At 45.4% G+C, this 18,934-nt stretch overlaps 1 protein-coding gene across 20 annotated transcripts in view; it reads right to left on the bottom strand.

Moving 5' to 3' along the window:
- RFX2 (regulatory factor X2) overlaps positions 1 to 1,031 on the bottom strand; it is a 90,669-nt gene extending 89,638 nt beyond the window's left edge. For 18 of the 20 annotated variants that reach the window (XM_059696966.1, XM_059696970.1, XM_059696973.1 and 15 more), the window contains exon 1: positions 847 to 1,031. The gene's annotated coding sequence lies outside the window, so the exon portion shown is untranslated. Of the gene's footprint in view, positions 1 to 18; positions 197 to 846 lie in introns of all 20 variants that reach the window. The other 2 variants (XM_059696967.1, XM_059696961.1) reach the window with 1 other exon arrangement.
- Positions 1,032 to 18,934: the final 17,903 nt, after the last annotated feature.

Genomic DNA, 18,934 nt, shown 5'->3' with positions numbered 1-18,934 from the left:
GTAAGATAATGATAATACCTTTCGGTGAAACTTTTCTCGCTTGGCGATCAGTCCAAATAGGGGAGGTGCGAGGTGCGAAGGAATGTGGAGTTCAGCGGGAAGGGGCTGTCGAAGGAGCTAAAAAGCTCCAGGATTTGGGGGGTCGGGGGGGGCAGTGAAAAACGGGTTCCCAGGAAGCCAGATTCTCTGGAGTTTGCTGTGAAAAAGTGAGGTGGAGAAGGGGTTCTCAAGACAAGCGCACCGACTTTTGGTTAAAAAGTGAGAAGGCGGTTCCAGGGGCTCCCCTCAAATTCAGGATGTGTGGCGAGTCGGCACGGGAAGAGGGTCCCCGAGCCCCCCAAGTCCAGGAATGTGGGGTTAAGGTGAAGAGTCTCCGAGGCCGTTCTAATTACAAGTCTGAGGTTAAAGAGCGAAGGGTCCCCGGGAACCCCAACTTTAGAGGTTTAGGGAGTAAAAGGAAGGAAAAGAGGCCCGCGGGCGCTTCTAATGCAGGAAGTCTAATGGAAGTTTGAGAGAGGTTGTCGGGGCGCCCCCAATCCCGAGATTTTGAAGGTAAGATTGAAAGGAGTCCCCGGGCGCGCTACCCCGGAAGTTTTATAAAAGTGAGGCGACGGATCCCCACCTCCTCCCGAGTTTGGTTAAAAGGAGGGTGGGGGTCTCAGGGAGCCCCTAAACTCAGCCGCCCCTGCGGGACTGGGGGTGCGAAGGCGGGTCCCCCGGGCGCGCTGTCCGGGACGTTTAGATGAACGGTGGCGGGGTGCGAGGCTCGCCCCCATCCCCTGTCCAGGACCCCCACCGCCCCCAGCACTCCCCGTCCCGGCCAGCCCGGGCGGTCGCATCGGTCACCTGGAGTTCGGGCCGGGAGTTCGGGCAGCGGCTCCCGCGGCGGCGGCTGCTGCGTGTTGGTCCCCGTTGGTAAGTAACAGTCTCCACGGCTACAGTCTCTATGGCGGCGGCGGTGGCGGCGGCGGCTCCTCCTCGAGCTCCCGCCGACCGCCTCGCGCCGCCCGCCCGCCGAGACTGGGCGGGGCGTTGTTACCGGCAACGGTTACCAGGCTCCACGCCCCACCCCTTCAACGGCCCGCCCATGCCCGCCTCCAACGGGCGCGGGAGGGCCGGGCGGAAGGCCTGGCGGCTTCCCATTGGTTAAACGCTGTGCCTGTCAGAAAGGGCGTTCCCGGCGAGGAGGAGGACGAGGCCCGACCTATCGCCGCACTGAAGGGCGGGGCTTGGTGGGAGGCGCGCGGGCTCGCCGGGTTGAAGAGCGGGTGGCGCGCGGGGGACCCGGGCTAGCGGCGCGGCGCCCGGAAGGCCGAGTTTCCGGAACCCGCGGGCCTCCGTGTATTTCCCAGACGAGAACGGGGTAACCAGGCCCTGTCCGGGATCGGCGTCAGCCCCCTCTGTCCTGCGGGCGCCCGCTACCTGTTTTCCGTAGCCCACAAACTATAAACTTTTAAATATTTTTAATTTAAATGGTTAAAAAAAAAATCAAAAGGAGAATCTTGTGGCATGTGAAAAAACATGAAACTTTTTATTTGGCTGAATCCAGTATTTTCAAAGTTTGGCAAACTGGCCTGTGCACCAAATTCTGTCTGCCTGTGTTTGTAAATAAAATGTTACTGAAACACAGACTCTCACTTTCCTTTCAGGGAGAAAGAACTTTCACACTACAGGGTAGTGGCGAGCTGAGCAGCTGCACAAAGACCAAGTGGCCTAAGCAGAGCCAAGAATATTTACTGTCTGGTCCATCACAGAAAATGTGTGCCAACTCTCTTCCCTCCCCAGGCCCCAAATGGTAGCTTCAACTATGAGTAGGACATTTGTGCCAAGATAAGAATGATGAGGAAAAAGGGAAGGAAATTTCAGGAATTCAAACTCCCTGGGGAGGAAACTCCCGTTGAACAAGCAGAAAGCTGGTCCTTAGGTGTGGCGGGAGCAGAGTGGACGGGAGGCCAGGAGTGAGTGCAGGGTGGTGAGTCAGAGAATAGAGCGGGTCATTCCATTTGAGGTCACATAGGCCATGGGAAAGGGTCTTTGCCAGGTTGCGAATGTCAAGGTAAGAAACATTCAAACCTGTAGAGCATTTTTGTGAGTTTATTTGAGCCAAACTATCAACAATGTCCAGGAAGCAAAATTTCAATGGGTTGAGAAAATGCTCAACCCAGAGAATGGCAGTTTTGCATTTTATTTTATACGTTACAATCAAAAGAGAAGACGTAAGTGGGTTACATGAAATCCATTGGTGATAGATTAGGGATTAGGAGAAGGCGGGGAGGGGGGCCTCTGGGATTGGATAAAAAGTAAAATGATAGTGGGTACAGGATACATAAGTGGGTATAGGATAGTTAACCGTCAACAATGAACTCAATAACAGTAACAATGAGAGGATTTGTAGTCTCCACCCTGCTGCTTTGGATGTGTCTCGTGGGGTCTGAAAAAAAGAAAATTACCCTAACATTCCAAAAGTATGTTAATGTAGATGCAAAAAGACAGTAGACAGACTTCATTAAGGTAAAGATTGACTTTTGTCAGGGAAGATTCTAGTCTAGGACATGACTACCTATCATAAACTGCTTTTAGTTAAAAAGTTTTCATTTCAGCCCAGGCAGTGTGGTTCAGTGGTTGAGCATAGACCTATGAACCAACAGATCACTGGTTCAATTCCGGGTCCGGGCACATAGGTTGCAGGCTCAAGCCCCAGTAAACAAAGCCAGAGGCTAGCAGAGGAAATGAAACAGTAAAGATTAGGGCAGGAATAAAAGAAATAGAGAATAGAAAATTAATAGAGATAATTAATAGAATCAAATGTTAGTTTGAAATATCAACAAAGTTGATAAACCTATAACTAGACTCACAGGTCAAGATAAGAGAGAAAACTCAAATTACTAAAATCATGGATGAAAGGGGGGACATCATAGCCAACCTAGAAAAGATGATAGAAAAGATGATAAAACAGTACCATGAACAGTTGTATGCCAGCAGGTTAGACATCCTATATAAAATGGGCACATTCCTAGAAAGACACAAGTTACCAAAACTGACTTCAGAAGAAACAGAAAATTGGAAAGAACCTATAATGAGAAAAGAAACTTCATCCATAATGATAATAACAATAATCTTCCCACAAAGAAAAGCCCAGGACCACATAGCTTCACTGGTGACATCTACCAAATGTTTAAAGAAGAATTAACACTAATTTTTCATAAACTATTTTGAAAACTAGAAAAGGAAGAAATATTCTATGGGTCTATTCTAACATTATATGAAGAAAGAATTATCCTGATAACAAAACCAGACAAAGATATCACAAGAAAACTACAGATCAATATTCCTTATGAACAAAAATGCAAAAGTCCTGAACAAAATAGTAGCAAACTAAATCCAGCAATCCTATATAATAAAGAGCTAATATGCTAATTAGACCAGATGGCAGAACAACCTTCCGGAACAACCTTCCAGAATGACGAGTGGGCAGGGCATGGGGCTATGAGGGCCTACACTTGCACAAATTTCGTGCATTGGGCCTCTACTGTATAATTGCTAGGGTCCAGCCCCAGTGGTCCAGGGGTTCCCAAAGGTGTGGACAGGGTTGGCGAAGAATGTTTTACACGGAGACAGCGTTCAGAACTCTCTAGCTCTCTTTAGTCTCTGTGGACCTTCCTGTGCCTGGCTGAGGCCACAGAGAAAGATCCTGAGGCAAGCTGAGCCTTTATTTTAGAGTCAGAGGTAAACAAGGTAGTGGTTTCCATAGTTACACTGTTCTTGTGAGTTTCACTTATTTTGACCATAGTTACACTGTTCTTGTGAGTTTCACTTGTTTTTGTTCTTGTGAGTTTCACTTGTTTTTGTTCTTGTTCTTGCTGCACTTCCCTCAGCCCATTAGCTTCCCAGATAAGATCTAGGAGTGTCATAAGGTCAAGCCTAATTATGCTTAAGAGGAAGGACTGTGCCCTCTAAGCAGGGACTTGTTTGTGACTTTGCCAACAGGTCAGTCTGAGGCTTAATCCTATATCAGCTCCCCACATATAATAAGAATTATAAACCCTGACAAGTGGAATTTATCCCAAGAATGCAAGTTTGGTTGGTTCAATATTAAAAAAAAATGACTATTTTAGTAGAATGGAGGACAAAAGATGCAGAAAATGCATTTGACAAAATCCAATACCCTTTCGTGATTAAAAAAAAGCACACCAATCGACAAACTTGGAACAGAGGAGAACTTCCTCAACCTGAGTAAGGTCATGCACAAAAATGCCACTGAGGATGATACTTAACGGTAAAAAACTGAGTGCTGTCCCCCTAAGCTCAGGAACAAGACAAAGATGTCTGCTGTCACCATTTCTATTCAACATTGTACTAGATGTTCTAGTCAAGGTAAGTAGGCAAGAAAAAGAAATAAAAGGCACCCAGATTAGTAAGGAAGCAGGGAAATGATCCCTATTTGCAGATGACATGATCTTGTATATGGGAAATCCTAAGGAACCCATTAAAAAGCTGTTAGAGCTCTAGCTGGTTTGGCTCAGTGGATAGGGAGTCGGACTGTGGATTGAAGGGTTCCAGGTTCGATTCTGGTCAAGGGCACATGGCCGGGTGGCGGGCTTGATCCCCAGTTGGGGGTGTGCAGGAGGCAGCCGATCAATGATTCTCTCTCATCATTGATGTTTCTCTCTCCCTCTCCCTTCCTCTCTGAAATCAATTTAAAAACTTTAAAAAAAAAAAAGCTATCTTATATATATATATATATACATATATATATATATATATATATATATATATATATATATATAGAGAGAGAGAGAGAGAGAGAGAGAGAGAGAGAGAGAGGTAATATGCTAATTGGTCCTAATGGTGTCACAGTCACAACCACTAGGAGGAGGCTGCCTGTGTGTGCACAGTAGGGCATTGCTCCCAGAGATGGGGTGGAAGCAGGGAGGTGCCCGAAGGAGGCCCATGCCAGGGAGGGCAGGGATGAGAGCCCGTAGCGCCCCCCCTCACCAGTCCTTTGCCACCCACTGCTCTCACTCAGAGCGCCCCGCTGCTCACCCGCCTGGAGAAGGAGCACAGCGCAGCAGGCAGGAGGTTTCCACGCTCTCCTCTGGCCCATGACGGGGTGGAGCTGTCGCGTTGCTCCAGAGACGGGGCGGAAGCGGGGAGGCCCTGGAGAAGGCAGAACCAGCCCAAGGCCACTCGAGGGACTGAGAGCAGGGCTTGAAGCGGCCAGAGAAGGCCAGAGGGGCCGGGGGCTGGGCCAGGTGCCCCGGAGCTCTGCGTGGGGCAGCGGGTGGGTGGGCGGGCCGTGCAATTTCTTGCGCTGGGCTCCTAGCTAGAAATAAACGAGGAATTCAGCAAGGTTTCAGAGTATCAGCAAATATATAGAAAACTCAATTGTTTTTCTATACACAAGCAAGGAACAATCTCAAAATGTAATTAAGAAAATTATTCCATAATTACACCCAAAGTAATAAAAGACTTAGGAACAATTTTAATAAAAGAATCCAAGACATAGACATATACAAGGAAAACTTAAAAAAATTCATTGAAAGAAATTAAAGACCCAAATAAAGAGAAAGATATTCCATGTTCATGGATCAGACAATTTAATGTTATTAAGATGGTAATAGTCCCCAAACTGATCTATAGACTCAATGTAACTATCAAAACCTAGCTTTTTCTAATAAATCGACAAAGTAATCCTAAACTTCATGTGGAAATGCAAGGAACCCAAAATAGCCCAAACAATCTTTAATCTTGAAAAAGACCAAAATTGGAGGACTTAACATTGCCAAATTTTAAAACTTACTGCAAAGCTACAGTGTGGTTTGCGGGTTAAGCTAGACATACAGATAAATGGAATAACAGTGAGAATTCAGAAATAAACCTGCACATTTATAGTCAATTAATTTTTGACAAGGGTATCAAGACCATTTAATGGGGAAAGAACAGTCTCCTCAACAAATGGTGCTGGGACAATTGGATCTTCACAAAAGGATAAAGTTGGACCCCTACCTCACACCATACACAAAATGAACTTAAAATAGATCATAAACCTAATGTAAGAACTAAAACTATAAAACTCTTAGAAGAAAATATTGGAGGAAAATCTTCATGGCCTTGGTTTAGCAATGGTTTCTTAAATATGATACCAAAATCACAAGTGAAAAGATAAAAAATAAATTGGACTTCACCAAAATTTAAAACTTTCGTGTTTCAAAGGACACCGTCAAGAAAGTGGAAACAGTCCCAAAATAGGAGAAATATTTGAAAATCACATACCTGATAAAGGACTTGTATCTAGACTATATAAAGAACACCTACAGCTCAACAATAAAAAGGCAAATAACCCAATTTAAAAGTGGGCAAATATTTCACCAAAGAAGATATGCAAATAGACAGTATGCACACGAGAAGATGCTCTAAATCACTGGTCACCAGGGAAATAAAACCAGAAATCAAAATCACAATGAGATACTGATTCACACACACTAGAATGATCATGATAATAAGATAGATAATAAGTACTGGTGAGGATGTGGACAAATCAGAACCCCCATAAACTGCTGGTGGGAATGTAAAATGGGGCAGCCAATTTGAAAAATGGCGGTTCCTCAAAATGTTAAACACAGAATTGTTATGTAACTTAAGTATACATACCCAACAGAAATGCAAACATATGTCCACACAAAACTTGAACACAAATTTTCATAATGGCATTATCCCAAAGTAGAAACAATCCAAATATTCATCAAAGAATAGGTGAATAAATAACATATGATAAATCCACAAGGGGATATTATTGAGCAATAAAAAGGAATAAAGCCCTGATGCATGCTACCATATGGATGAACCTTCAAAACTATGCTAAGTGGAAGATCTCAGTTATGAAAAGGTCGCATATGGCATGATACCACTTATACGAAATGTCCAGAATAGGCAAATCCACAGAAATAGAAAGTAGATGAATGGTTGTCAGGGGCTCAGGGAGGGGGTTGGGGCGTAACTGCTAAAGTGTATGGGGTTTCTTTCTAGGGCAGTGGTCGGCAAACTCATTAGTCAACAGAGCCAAATATCAACAGTACAACGATTGAAATTTCTTTTGAGAGCCAAATTTTTTAAACTTAAACTATACAGATAGGTACATTGTTATTAACTTAATTAGGGTACTCCTAAGGCTTAGGAAGAGCCACACTCAAGGGGCCAAAGAGCCGCATGTGGCTTGCGAGCCGCAGTTTGCTGACCACGGTTCTAGGGTGATGAAATGTTATAAAATGATTGTGGCAATAGTTGCACAACTTTGAGCATATTCTAAAAAACACCAAATTATATGCTTTAAAAGGGTGAATTTCATGGCATGTGAATTATACCTCAGTAAAGTTGTTGTATTTAAATAAGTCTGCTACCATATTAGTTAAGTTCGTTTTTTTTTTAATTGTGCAACTCACTGACGAAGTTTTTGGGTTTTGTCACTGTAATCCAATTTTACCACAAGCCCTGTGGTTTTCATTGTGTAATTTTGCCCAGGGCAGTGATTTTTAGGAACATATACTATATCACAGTATAGCACAGTGGTCGGCAAACTCATTAGTCAACAGAATCAAATATCAACAGTACAACGATTAAAATTTCTTTTGAGAGCCAAATTTTTTAAACTTAAACTATATAGGTAGTTTGCTTCTTCTTTGTAGCCATGTCACACAGGGCACCTAAAAAATGTTTCATTTTATAATAATTAAGCCACCAACACAAAATAATTACAATTCTTAAATTGATGACAAAAATACCTGTAGGATTTGCAGCTGGTTGGAAAAATACAGGTAACTTTATGCTTCGAGTAGGTACTTTTGTCACCCGCGCAGTTTGCGGACGCGACTAGCACTAACCACTGCACAATGAGACTGCTGACTGACTGGCTCACTCAACTCGTGCATGAATCGCGCGCGCCTCCCCCCGCGCTGCATATCCCCCGGCCAGCCTGCGGGCCTCTCCCATCGCCTGATGGACCGACACCCCCCAGTTCTTCTAACGCCACTTCTTCAAAATAGACTCGCCCAGGCCGAAAACTGATTTCTGCACATGGGCCACGAAGTTTCAATCGCACTGTAGTGCGCGCCCGCACGTGGTATTTTGTGGAAGAGTCACACTCAAAGGACCAGAGAGACGCATGTGGCTCGCGAGCCTCGGTTTGCCGACCGCTGGTATAGCAGAACTGACTGTATGTAGTAAGTTATTTTGGTTCCATGTTAGTAAGCAGTAGCTTTAGGCTGGTCAAGTGACAGTTGTCCTTGATAGAGAAACAGGATAAGGTGGGAACCCTGCCTGATCACTTTTTGAAAAAAGAAAAAAAAAAGGTTTTTATTGATTTTTAAAGAGAGAGGAAGGGAGAGGGATAGAGAGATAGAAACATCAACGAGAAAGAAATATCATCATTGGCTGCTTCCTGCACAGCCCCTACTGGAGATTGAGCCTGTATCCCGGGCATGTGCCCTGACCTGGAATCAAACCGGCGACCCCTTGGTTCCTGGGATGACGATCAACTGTAGAGTCATACCAGCCATGTTTTTGTTTCTGTTTTCTTAAATCTGATCACTTTTTAAGAAAACCCAATTACTCCTAGCCATTTAGTTAAAGGGGAATCTCTTCAGAAATTTAGTCGCAGCCTGTAACACCACGTTCTTTCCTCCAATGGCCTGCTTTGCATTGATGCCTAGCCCTGCTGCAAAGGCCTCTTCTTCAGTCCCTGGAGGAAGGAGAGGACCAAAGCCTTTGGTCAGCCCATGGTCCCTGTACAAAATTATTAAGAATTTCAACCCTGGCTGGGTAGCTCAGTTGTTTAGATCATCACCCCAGTACACCAAGGTCACGGGTTTGATCCCCAGTCAGAGCACATACCCAGGTTGTGGGTTCAATCCCAGGTGTGGGTGGGTGGGGAGGCAGCCAATCCGATCGATTGATGTTTCTCTCTGTCTCTCTCTTTGCTTCTATTTCTGTCTCTCTCTTTCTCCCTCTCTCTAAAATCAATTTTTTTAAAAAAAAAGAAAGGCTTTCATTAGGGAAATGTAGATGAAAAGAATACAATTCTGTGTGAATATGAAAGCCTCTGACTATAACCCAGGAAAGGTATGGAAAAGTTGCTTTGAGATTCATCCTTACCTTTTTTTTTTTTTTTTTCAATTCCTCAATTTCCCATTGGACCGGTGGTTATATATTATGTTAGGACAAGAGGACACAGGTGTGAATTTCCTACAGGAAATTTCAGCTCTGCTCTATCCCTCTTAGCTCCCCAGTATCATATCTATTCTGGCTCAAGAAATCAAAGAAGTGCCTGGCCCGTGCTGATGCGGAACGGGGACAGGGAGGAGAGAGATGAACCTCTGCTCCGAATGGACTGGAATGAAAGGCTGACATTTCCCCCTAGTGGACTCTGCTTCCAGTCCATCCCAGAGAGAAAGCGTCGTCTGCTTAAAGAAGCCACTCAAGGCACACAGCGGTCTTTGGAGGGCACAGTTCAGAGGAAAAATAGCAGAGTAAAAGCCTGCCATTCCGAGGAAGCCACAGAACCGGAAAAGCTGGGCAGAGTGGAGGGAAGGGGGTGCACGGAAGGCAGGAGCTTGCTTGCTTTGTCCTCTTATCTGAAGCTCGAGGGCAGTGACCTCAGCGGGGAATCATTTAGAGGGTGTGGGCAACTTGTCCCAGTTTCCTTGGGACTTTCCCACTTTTAAAACTGAAACTACTGGCTCCTCAAAAAGTTAAACAGAGTTACTTATGACTCAACAATTCTACTAGGTACATACCCACAGAAATTGGCGGCATTCATCCACACAAAAACTTGTCCATGGATGTTCAGAGCAGCATCTATAATAATAAAAGCGTAATATGCTAATTAGACCAGACCTCCTTCTGGATGACCTTCCAGATGAAGCTGGGGCTGTGAGGGGAGCCCGGGTCCCGGGTGCCTGCAGGCAGCTGGAGGGAAGCCCCGGTCCCAGGTGCCAGAGGGAAGCCGGTGCTGGCAGCTAGGGGGAGGAAGGCCTACTCTTGCACGAATTTCATGCATTGGGCCTCTAGTGTGCTAATGATATGCTAAGGCCACTCAACTGCTCACTATGATCTGCACTGACCAGCAGGGGGCAGACACTCCAACCAGTAGGTAGCTTGCTGCTGGGGTCCGGCTGATCAGGACTAAGATGGGCCAGACATGCCCTGGAGCCCTCCCACGGTCCCTCCCAGGCTGGCCAACCTCCTGCGTCTCTCCCCAGCCCCGATCATGCATGGGTGGGGTCCCTTGGCCTGGCCTGCACACTCTCGCAATCTGGGACCCCTCAGGGGATGTCAGAGAGCTGGTTTTGGCCCAGCAGTGGAACAACCGGTTGCTATGATGCACACTGACCACCAGGGGGCAGACGGTCAATGCAGGAGCTGCCCCCTGATGGTCAGTGCACTCCTACAGGGGGAGTGCTGCTCAGCCAGAAGCTGGGCTCACAGCTGGAGAGCGCAGCAATGGTGGCAAGAGCCTCTCCTGCCTCCGCTGCAGCTCTAAGGATGTCTGACTGTCAGCTTAGGCCCGCAGTCAGTCAAACATCCCCTGAGGGCTCCCGGGTGCGAGAGGGCTCAGGCCCGGCTGAGGAACGCCCCCACCCCCCATGAGTACACAAATTTTGTGCACCGGGCCTCTAGTTATTTAATAACAGCCCCAAAGTGGAAATGACGGAAATGTTCATCAGGGGATGGATGGATACACAAAATGTCGTCTGTTTACACACTGGAATATCACTGAGCCATGAAAAGGAGTAAGGCACTGACACTCACTGCAGTGTGGGTGGATCTTGAACACATGATGCTCAGTGAGCGAAGCCAGACACAAGAGGCCACTCAGTGCGTGATCCTGTTTCTGTGACATGTCCAGAGCAGGCACATCCACAGGGACAGGAAGTGGATCCATGCTTGCCAGGGGCTGGCGGAGGAGCGATTGAGGGAGTGCTTAATGAGTACAGGGGTATGGGGTTTCCTTTTGGATTAGTGAAATGTTCTGGAATTAAATAGTGGGGGTGGTTGCACAACAATTTAAATGTACTAAAACCACGGAATTGAACTCTTTAATATGATGAAGTTCATGTTATATGAATTATATCTGAATAGTAATTTTTAAAATTGTCTTGGCTGACAGCTGTGAGGGTGGGCCTGTGGGGATGGAGAGATTGTGTAAAAAAGAAAAAGAGAGAGAAAAAGCTCATGGACATGGACAACAGTGTGGTGATTGCTGGGGGGGAGGGGAGAAATAGAAGGGTGTAAGGAGGATACATGGTGATGGACAGAGACTTGACTGGGGGTGGTGAGCACATAATACAGTGTACAGATGACATGTTAAAGAATTGTGCACCCAAAACCTGTATAATTTTGTTAACCAGTGTCAACCCAATCCTATATAATAAAAGGGTAATATGCAAATCAACCGAATGGTGGAACAACCGGTTACTATGACGCACACTGACCACCAGGGGGCAGATGCTCAACACAGGAGCTGCCCCCTGGTGGTCAGTGCGCTCCCACAGGGGGAGTGCCGCTCAGCCAGGAGCTGGGCTGATGGCTGGCAAGCGCAGTGGCGATGGTGGAAGCCTCTCCCACCTCCGTGGCAGTGCTAAGGATATCCAACTGCTGGCTTAGACCTGCTCCCTGCAGACAGCGAGCCTAAGCTGTCAGTCAAACATCCCCCTGAGGGCTCCCGGACTGTGAAAAGGCACAGGCCCAGCTGAGGGACCCCTTCCCCCCCCCATTCCCCACCCCCACAGTGCACGAATGTCATGCACCGGGCCTCTAGTAAATTCAATAAAATAGGAAACAATAAATTCCACTAGTGGCTCACTTTTTTTTTTTAAGTTGTTTTTTTTTTAAACCTGAAAGTTCCATGTTCCAGGCAGGGATCATCTCAGACCTGAGCAAACCAGATGTTTGGTCACTCCAGCTGTTGCATCTTGTAGGTTTGGTTGCAGACAGATAGATATTGAGTCCCTGCTACCCTCTGCTTACCAACAGTCTTACTGACTACAGTCAGATGCTCCATGAAGAAGGGGCTATGAGATGAAATAATGGCAGTGTCCAACAGCTTATTAAAGGCCCTGAGAAGTCCTGCAATCACGCAGTTATGAACACAGCTTTTGGAACCTTCAGATTCTATTTGAATTTTGGATCTGCTGTGTGCTAGCATGCTCTTGGGCAAGTCATATAACCTTGTAAATTGTAGTTTCTTCTTCTGTAAAAAAGGTGTCCAGTGAGTTCTGAACAGTGTGGCTCAGTTGGTTGAGCTGCCTCCCTTACATGGAAAGGTCTCAAGTTCAATTCCCCATCAGGCACATACCCAGGTTGCAGGTCCAGGGTCTGTGGGGAGACAACCAATCAATCCAATCAATGCCTCTCTCTCTCTCTCTCTCTCTCTCTCTCTCTCTCTCTCTCTCTCTTTCTCTCTCTCCCCCTCCTTCTTCCTTCCTCTCTCTAAAATCAATAAAAAACATATCTTCAGGTGAGGATTTAGAAAAAAAAGGTTTCCAGGGAAAGCCTATCTCACGGGGTTGAGGATTAATTGAAATGAATTATGTACTGTGTCTGAGACGCCTGCAAGTGCCCAAGAGATGTCACTATTATTAGTAAATGAACCTGGTTAATTTTGTTGAACTCAGCATTTCCCAAACCTATTTAACCACATGCCACGTGCCCTATTTTTCCTTTGTAACACCTATTAACTGCCCTCACCTAAGGAACAGCAGTTTACTATTAAGGATTATCCTGGTGTATTCCCAAAGACCTGGCTATAAAATGAGTTTCTTTGCCTCAGTCATTTCCATGATGAAGCCACAGTTCTGTTCCCAGGGAGGGCGTGTGAGGTGTGGAGTGATCACCTGAGACCCCTGCAGTGAGCTCCACAGAGCAAGGCCTCCACAGTTCGAAACCTTGGTATGGAATGATTCCAAAGATAGGTCTCTTCCCCTTCAAACAGTCCATGACTAGAAACACAATTTAAAATGGGGCACTGAGATGAAATGACTGGAAAAACCTGGGGACATCCTAAACTGCCACCAATAAAAGACTGAGTAAATAAAGTGGCATTCAGGTAAACAATGGAATATTATGCAGCAGTGGAAAAGAAAGAGAGGACTATGTAGGCAGATGTAAGACAATGGCTATGATGTATGTATCAAACAATGAAAAATTAAGTGCAGAACACTGTTTATAGTATTTTCCTATTTATATTTTTTAATATATTTTTTATATATTTTTTGCAGAGAGGAAGGGAGAGGGACAGAGAGTTAGAAACATCGATGAGAGAGAAACATCCATCAGCTGCCTCCTGCACACCCCCCACTGGGGATGTGTCCGCAACCAAGGTACATGCCCTTGACCGGAATTGAACCTGGGACCCTTCAGTCCGCAGGCCGACGCTCTATCCACTGATCCAAACCGGCTAGCGCTCCTATTTGTATTTTTAAAGTATTTGTTTCAAAAGGAGATGAGCTTACAAATATACTACCCTTTTTAAACAAATGTATAAACATTTTTTGAGTGCTTACTATGTGCCAGGTCATTTTCCCATCATTTTGTCAGTATTAACTCATTTGATTTTCATAACTCTTGCATTGAGTTCCATTTTACATATGAAGGAGCAGGGTGTATTACTTATCTATTGCCCTATAAAAATTGCTCCCAAATTTAGCAGCTTAAGCAACAAACTTTCATTATCTCATAGTTTCTGTGGGTCAGGAATCCAGGTGCAGCTTAGCTGGGTGGTTCTAGCTCAAGGTCTCTCCTGGGGTGTGGGCAAGCTGTCAGGTGGGGCTGCGGTCTCATCTGAAGGCTCAACTGGGGAAAAAGTGTCTCTCTCTCCTTCCTTCCTTTTCTCTTTTTAAAATTGTGGTAAGAACATTTAACATGAGATGTACACTCTTAACAACATTTTAAGTACAATATGTACAGTGTTGTTAACTGGTGGCACAATGTTGTATGGCAGAATTGCTGTCCAGCAGCTACCGAAAATTTGTAGCCACTGGACAAACAACTCTCCATGGGGGAGGATTCACTTCTAAGCTCACTCGCATGGTTGTTGGCAGATCTCACTTCCTTATGGACTACTGGCCGGAGACTTTCATTCGTCACAACACGGGCTTTTCAACAAGCTGCTTGGGTGTCCTTATGACGTGGCAACAGGGACCTAGCAGCTGCCTTTCCCTATGCACTCAAGACAGAAGCCACCATCTTTCTTTTGTTGTTAATCCTCACCCGAGGATATTTTTCCATTGATTTTTAGGGAGAGTGTAAGAGAGAGGGAAAGAGAGAGAGAAACATCGATGTAAGAGAAACACATCGATTGGTTGCCTCCTGCACGCACCCTGGGGCCAGAGAGGAGCCTGCAACCAAGGTATGTGCCCTTGACCGGACCTCTTGGCCTGCAGGCCAACGCTCTATCCACTGAGCCAAACCGGCTAAGGTGCCACCATCCTTTGATAACCTAATCTCAGTCAAACATTGCATCAATTCAGACAGTAAATTTAGCCCCCACTCAAGGGGCGATGATTACTGAAGGGTGGAGATAGGAGGAAGTGGGGATCATTGGGGGCCATCTTTTTGGGGGCATCTTAGAGGCTGCCTATGCTTTGGGGCTACAGAAGGGTCCCATCACTTGCCAAAGCGCACAGAGCTCGCTAACAAATTGCAGAGCTGGGGTTGGAAGCCAGGCGGTCTGGCTCTGACACCAGGTGCCTGACTGCCCAGTACTCCCTCTCCTCCCTGCTCTTTTGCAGCATGCTGGTACATGCAGAGACTATTCCTGGGAAGATGATACCTAGAAACTACCTGGTAAGAGTAACTGTAACAGTAGGAGGAAGGCTAGGCTTTTCCCACTCTTGAGGCTGTCTGTCTGTCCTTTTTTGTTGTTGCTGTTGTTTTGTTTTTAATCCTCATCCAAGGACATGCTTATTGATTTTAGAGCAAGAGGAAGGGGGAGGGAGAGAGAGAGAGAGAGAGAGAGAGAGAGAGAGAGATCTGCCAAATGTGCCCCAACCCAGAATCAAACCTGAAACCTTTGGGTGCACCAGATGATGCTCCAACTGAAATAGGAATTTCAGGGGGATATAGGCAGGTTTAGGGAATTTTTAGAATTGGGGGTCCATGGGAAAAAAACACAGGGCTGCAGACTGGGAGAAGTTACATTTCCATAACACAAGGGAGAGGCAACAGTTACATTTATGTAAGAGTAAGACAAGGGAACTGGGAAGAGCTAAAGGGTCTATATTCACAAAATAAAGAAGGAGGAAGATCCCCTAATCGGTTTGGCTCAGTGGGTAGAGTGTTGGCCTGCAGACTGAAAGGTTCCAGGTTCGATTCTGGTCAAGGGCATGTACCTTGGTTGTGGGCACATCCCCAGTAGGGGTGTGCAGGAAGCAGCTGATCGATATTTCTAACTCCCTATCCCTCTCTCTTCCTCTCTGTAAAAAAATCAATAAAATAAAAAATAAAGGAGGAGGAAGAAAGCCCAGAAGGAATAGAACAGCAATGAGGGAGGAGGGCATCACATGCCCCAAGTGATGCTGACCTTTGAGCTCAGGAGTTACTATAGCAACCAATTCAAAAGGGAATATTGGCCAATCAGAAGGGATATCAGGGCACAGAAACTGTAGCCGTTATGAGGCGCGACTCTCCCCCCTCCCCACACGGACTTCTGTGCTGTGAGATTCTCCCCCCTTCCCCACGTGGGAGTCTGTACTTGTTCTTCAATAAATCTCCACCTTTGCTGTACCATCTTCAGTCCGTGGATTCATTCTTCGACTCCGAGGGACAAAGGATCCGGGGAACCATCCTGCCCAGGGGAACACCGGGTGTTCCAGTCCAAAAATCACGTATCACAACCAACCGAGTCACAGCAGCCAGGGGTGTCTGCATGTCTCTGTGTGCATGTGCAAAGTGCAAACATTATTTGTCTCATGTCGGGTGGAGGGTTGGGGGGGTCAAAAAGCCCCAAAGGTCTGATAAAGTGAAAAGATATCTGGCGCTAAAATATAAAAGCAAAAATCAAACAAGAACATTTAAACCAGGTATTTATGAGAACAGAATCAGCCAGTAAAACCGCAGGGCCACTACCAATGAGCTTTGAGTACAAGGATGGCACCAAAACATCCGCCTGGGAGCTCTCCAGATCCCCTTGGGAGCACTCACCCTCGGTGGCTGTGAAAACTTTTTTTTTTTTTTCCCCTCCCAGACGGGCTTCTTCCTAATTGACTCTTTTTATTCAACTAATGACTGTTAATTAACCAGCGCGATTAGGGCTTTCCAGGCCATTTATGCATTAGTAGGTGGTTTTAAGAGCCACTTACTTGGCAGAGACCTGCGTGTGAGCATCTGATCCTTTCAAGGGCGGCATAAAAGGACAGTGTCCCCAGTGACTGGCTTCTGAATGGAGGATTTTGTACGGAAAGCACCTGTGAGCCGCGAAGACCTTTCTATTCTGACGGCTCTCTCGCCATCTGCAGCCACATTTCTTCACGACTCTGAATTATTTCCATAGCAAACCGCCGTAACTCCCGACAGCCTCCGAAAGGGCCGGCTGAATACCCGTCCAACACGTTTTTTCCTTAATTTCATTTTTTTTCCTTCAGTCAAGTGTATTAACCATTTCTAGGCAACCAGGGCGCAGGGGAATAGAATGGCCATTCCCGCGTTCCAGATTGGCTGCCAATGAAAGGAAGAAGGAAAGGAAAGAGGAAAAAGAGAAAAAGGAGACGCGGGGAGAAATGAAAGTGAGGAAGGAGGAGAGAGGTTTAAAAATAAAAAACACCCAGGAAGATAAACAATTCGGTGGCAAAAAAGCTTTCAAGAATTTTTATTGCAATAATAATAATAATAAATATTTTTTGCCCATTTTACAAAACGAAGCTAAGAATGTTTGATTCTTCACTTAATTCCAACCGCTCTATTTGTAAGGGTAACACTGCCGACTAGACAGGATTCCATGCATGAAAATAGTGACTTTTAAGGAATTATAGGAGGATCTGGCACAAGAGTCTCACGGGGGAGCAGCACTTCGAAGCTTACTCACATCTCCCTAAAGGACCCCGGTTATCCATGTTCTCTGGGGGTCTCTCCGTGTGAATTCTGCCGCTTTCATTTTTACTTGGAGGAAATTGCAAATAAGAATACAGAGTCTCGTAAACAAAGCGAATGGGTTTATGGGAGAAGGTGAATGTGTGGATCTGGTGTTCCTCTGAATTTCCATGCGGACAGCCTCGTCTTTTCCCCAGACCACCACTGTTTCAGAACATTCACTTTTCCCCCAAGAGCAGCCCACCCTGGATAGGTGGAGCGAAGAGGCACAAGTTCCTTCCCTGGCCACGAGGGGGCGAAGGGGTCCACTTTAAGGGCCTTAGCGTGTGCACTGCGCTGTAAACACGGGCGGACCGAAATCCCTGTTGTGAAAGTTACGGTGAATTCTGGTTGCATCCCTCACTTTCAGTTTATGAAGGGGTCGAATAGAGGGGACAGAAGCTGGTCTTTCCACTCATATCAGGATGTATGTATGTATGTCTGTATGTCTGTCTGTATGTATGTATTTATCTTTATTCTTTCTTTTTTTTTTTTAGAAAGAAAAGGAGAAAGAAACATCAATGTGAGAGGGAAACATCAATAGGCTGCCTACTGTACAGGCCCCGATCTGGGATTGAACCTGAAATCTAGGTATGTGCCTTGCCCAGGAATCGAACCATTTGGTGTTTGGGACAACACTCCAACAAACCGAGCCACCCAGCCAAGGCAGGGTGTATTTATTTTATTGAGGAGAGGCAATAAAGATTTTAATAAATGTAAAGATACAGATTAAAATGTGCAATTCTGAGTCTTGAAAAATTCTAAATTGTAAAAATACTTCTATTTCTTATCCCTGAGTGCTTCTCAATCGTTCTTGCTGCAAGGTGTGCATATAAAGTCATATTCAGGTATTTGTATAAAATTTCCTCATGAAACCTCTTTCAGCCTTTTAATAAAAAACCTGAACTTGCCCTGGCCAGTTTTGCTCAGTGGATAGAGCATCGGCCTGCGGACTGAAGGGTCTCAGGTTCGATTCTGGTCAAGGGCATGTACCTTGGTTGCGGGCACATCCCCAGTAGGGAGTGTACAGGAGGCAGCTGATTGGTGTTTCTCTCTCATCGATGTTTCTAACTCTCTCTCTCCCTCTCTCTTCCTCTCTGTAAAAAAAAAAAAAATCAATAAAATATATATTTTAAGAAAAAAACACCTGAACTTTCTTTCATGAATATAATTTTTAAAAATATTATTTTTTTTATTGATTTCAGAAAGGAAGGGAGAAGGAAAGAGAGAAACATCAATGATGAGAGAATCATCCATTGGCTGCCTCTTGCACACCCCCCACCGGGGATCGAGCCCAAAACCCGGGCATGTGGTCCCAACTGGGAATTGAACTGTGACCTCCTGGTTCATAGGTCAACCCTTAACCACGGAACCACACTGGCTGGGGATGAATATAACTTTTAAAATTAACTTTTATGCTTATTATCATTATATACAATTACTGATTGAGAAATTTGCTAATGGTTTCGTGAAATTCTTTTTAATGTTATGAAATGTTTATAAACTTTTTAATGATATATATTTTTTAACTGAGCTATAACAGCAAAGTGAACAGTTTTTAAGTTTTTACATATGTGTGACTCTTTACATGTGTGTGGACCTTTGTCACCAGCACCTAGGCCAAAATACAGAACATTCCCATCCCCACAAAGGGCTCCCTCATATCATTTTCCAGTCATCTTCCCCACCCATTTATTCCAGCTTCTATCACCGTATTTATTTGGCTTATTCTTGAACTTCCTATTGATGAAATTGTACAGAATGTACTCTTTGTGTCTGGCTTCTTCTGTACAATATTACATCTGTGAGATTTATC

The sequence above is a fragment of the Myotis daubentonii genome, chromosome 5, assembly GCF_963259705.1.
Source record: "Myotis daubentonii chromosome 5, mMyoDau2.1, whole genome shotgun sequence".
Lineage (NCBI taxonomy): Eukaryota > Metazoa > Chordata > Mammalia > Chiroptera > Vespertilionidae > Myotis > Myotis daubentonii.
Note: the sequence above shows the minus strand (reverse complement) of the source record. Positions and strands in the feature narration are given on the sequence as shown.